The sequence below is a fragment of the Trichechus manatus genome, unplaced genomic scaffold, assembly GCF_000243295.1.
Source record: "Trichechus manatus latirostris isolate Lorelei unplaced genomic scaffold, TriManLat1.0 scaffold00077, whole genome shotgun sequence".
NCBI classification, from domain to species: domain Eukaryota; kingdom Metazoa; phylum Chordata; class Mammalia; order Sirenia; family Trichechidae; genus Trichechus; species Trichechus manatus.
In genome coordinates this window covers 11195406-11199041 of record NW_004444013.1, presented here as the reverse complement: position 1 = coordinate 11199041, position 3636 = coordinate 11195406, and the positions used below count along the sequence as shown (strand labels likewise).

General features: G+C 42.0%; 1 non-coding gene across 1 annotated transcript; it reads right to left on the bottom strand.

Annotated features, from left to right (window-relative positions):
• Positions 1–205: 205 nt before the first annotated feature.
• LOC111821334 (small nucleolar RNA SNORA19) lies at positions 206–335 on the bottom strand. Its single transcript, XR_002824771.1, has one exon. It is a non-coding gene; the product is annotated as a small nucleolar RNA SNORA19 (small nucleolar RNA).
• Positions 336–3636: the final 3301 nt, after the last annotated feature.

Genomic DNA, 3636 nt, shown 5'->3' with positions numbered 1-3636 from the left:
TGGGAGTTCCCAAAGAATCCTAATCATAGCTTGCCTTTACCGACTCCTAACCATGGACTGGGGACTGTGTAGGTCTTAGACCTGTGCTGTCCAATGGAATTTTCTGTGATGATTCCAGTTCCAGTTGCTGTCGAGTAGATTCCAACTCATGGTGACCCCATGGGTATCAAAGTAGAACTGTGCTCCATAGGGTTTTCTTTTTTTAATTTCTTTGAAGAAGACTGGCAGCATTTCTACTTAGTTACAGTGCTAATTAACCTTCAACTATTTGTATATAACATAAGCAATAACACTGCTCACATATATAAAAGAAACCAGGTCAATGGAATGTGCACCTCTATAGGGTTTTCAGTGGCTGATTTTTTGGAAGTAGATAACCAGGCCTTTCTTCTGAGGTGCCTCTGGGTTGGACTCAAACCTCTAGCTTTTCAGTTAATAGTCAAGCACTTTAACTGTTTGTACCACCCAAGGACTCCTCTCTGATGATGGACCTGTTCTATTCTGCACTGTCCACTGTGGCAGCCACTAGCCACATGTGGCTACTGAGCCCTTGAAATGTAGCTAGCACGACTGACAACTAAAGTTTTAATTTTATTGACTTTTAAAAAATTTATGTTTACATTTAAATAGCCTCGGGGCGGGGCCAAGATTGCGGAGTAGTCAAATGCTTCCTGTGGTCCCTCTTACAACAAAGACCAGAAAAAACAAGTGAATTGATTACATATGACAATCTAGGAGCCCTGATCATCAAAGGTAAACCTGAGGAGTCAGAATGAGCGGCAGGGGGAGGGAGAGACAGTTCAGAAGCAGCAAAGAGTTGCCAGACGTGACCTGGCGGGAACCAGTACCCTGCAGGCTGCATAGGCTGGCTTGCGCCGTGAGGCAAGCAGTGGTGCTCAGGATGCATTTTCCACACCGGGAGAGACTGAGAGTGGTGGAGTGTATGCTCAACCCTCCAGAACCATCAAGAAGTGGCGCTCAATCGGCAAAAGATAAGTACAGGTGTCTAACATATTGCACGGATCAAAAAACACCCTGTTTGGGAAGGAACTCTCTCCCATTTGTCTGCCCCTTCCCCGCTCTGCACCTGGTCCCAGACCAGCTTCAGCAATTACCACATCCCTTGGGCCGGACCTATCACGCATCCTGAGCCATTCTCCCAGCCTTGGAGAGGAAACAAATTAACAAACAGGAAAAAATAATCTGCCAGCTCCCTTAAGCCAGGAACTCAGGGCAGGCACAGCTCCTTCGCCTAGGCACAGGTATAAGGGGTCTATAGACTTTGAATGCCTTTCAGCCCTGCATAGACCTGTGTGGGCCCATTTCAACAGCGTAGACCCTCATTAGCACAGTACAACTGGGTATATACCTGAAGCCTAATTTCAACTGTATCAGCTATAAGGTGAAGTGGCAGGTTCCTGACATTTGACACTGTTCTGCCCATTAAGCAGGGTCCTCACCTACCCACATCAGGGGTCTGAGGGCTGGTGGCTCTACCCATGCCACCTAGCCACCAAAGACAGGGGTCCAAGAATAAGTGGTCTCCCAGTCCTTACAGTGAACAGAATTGGGTGCCCATAGTCTGGCTGCAAAATCCACCCACCTACACACTCTAGGTAACAGGGACACACTGCTCCCAGACACTCAGGGGCAGCCATCAGCCCCCTGCCTTGCTCAGCGCATGACCTCCTACTGCAGCGAGATACTTGTGCCTACTCCAATCACCCCTGCCTGTCTAGGACTATAGGTGAGAGCCTGCACCACACACTTCATGACTGACTACCTGGATACCTGAGCTGAATCCATACAAGAAAAGTAAATGGACTCCTGGGCTCACATACCTAGTAACAGATCTAACCACCCGCTGACAGGATGTGAGAGCTTCAAAGGTGCCAATAATCAAACTACTCACATGACCAGCCTATTTGGGCATATCAAAACAAAACAAGAAGCTAGGACACAGTAAGCAAACATAAAATAAATAAATATAATAATTTACTGATGGCTCAGAGACAATAGTCAATATCAGATCACATAAAGAGGCAGACTGTGATGGCTTCAGCAAGTGCCCAAAACAAAGAATTAAGAAACCTTTGGGAGGAAGAGAACTTCTTGTAATTACCAGAGGTAGAATTCAAAAGATTAATATGCAGAGCTTTTCAAGAGATCAGGAAGGAGATCATGCAAAACACAGAACACACTAAGGAACACACAGACAAAGCAACAGAGGAACTTAAGAAGATTATAGAATAGCATAATGACAAATTTAACAGACTGCAAGAATCCATAGAGAGACAGCAAACAGAAATCCAGAAGATTAACAATAAAATATCAGAATTAGACAACTCAATAGAAAGTCATAGGAGCAGAATTGAGGCAATGGAAGTCAGAATTAGTGACATTGAAGATAAAGCACTTGACACCAACTTATTTGAGGAAAAATCAGATAAAAGAATTTTAAAAAATAAAGAAACCCTAAGAATTACGTGGGACTCTATAAAGAGGAATAACCTACGAGTGATTGGAGTACCAGAACAGGGGGGGATAACAGGAAATATAGAGAGAATTGTTGAAAATTTGTTCACAGAAAACTTCGCTGATACCCTGAAAGACAAGAAGATATCTACCCAAGAGGCTCATTGAACCTCACACTATGTAGATCCCAAAATAAAGTCACCAAGACATAGTATAATCAAATTTACCAAAACCAAAGATAAAGAGAGAATTTTAAGAGCAGCTAGGGAGAAACAAAAAGTCATCCACAAAAGAGAGTCAATAAGACTAAGCTCGGACAACTCAGCAGAAACCATGCAGGCAAGAAGGCAATGGGATGACATATATAAAGTCTTGAAGGAAAAAAACTGTCAGCCAAGAATTATATATCCAGCAAAACTGTCTTGCAAATATGTTGGCGAAATTAGGGCATTTCCAGACAAACAGGAGTTTCGGGAATTTGTAAAAACCAAACCAAAATTACAAGAAATACTAAAGGGAGTTCTTTGGTTAGAAATTTAATAACATCAGATAAGAATCCAAGACTAGAACACAGGAAAGAGTAACCAGATATCAACCCAGACAGGGAAGTCACAAATAAATCAAAGCTAAAACACTGAAAATAGAGAAACAGTGACGTCAGTATGTAAAAGGTGACAACATTAAAAAAAAAACAGGGACTAAAATAACGCAGTCATAGATCTTTCATATGGAGAGGAAATCAAGGCAATATAAAGAAATAAAAGATTGGTTTAAAACTTAGAAAAATAGAGGTAAATATTAAGGTAACCACAAAGGAGGGTGGGGGGATGGGAGGTGGGAGATAAGAGGCCCGCGGCGGAGCGGGGCAAAGCCACGACAGAGAGGGGTTTTGGTCCACTTTTCCTTTTTTAAATGAATAGACCAAGCTGGTATCTTATTGTTCTTATTCATATTTTTTCTAGTTTGACTGTAGGTCCCATATGCTTATTAGTTATTTGTATATTCTTTTTTTTTTATAACTTTCTTTAATGATGTCTTAGTATTTTTCATCTTGATTTGTGCGACATCCTTATATTTAGTCTTTGTGGGCCATACTTGTGGCAAATATTCCCCCAACTTGTTTGTCTTTCCGTTTTTTTCTTTTGTATTTAATACACTTTG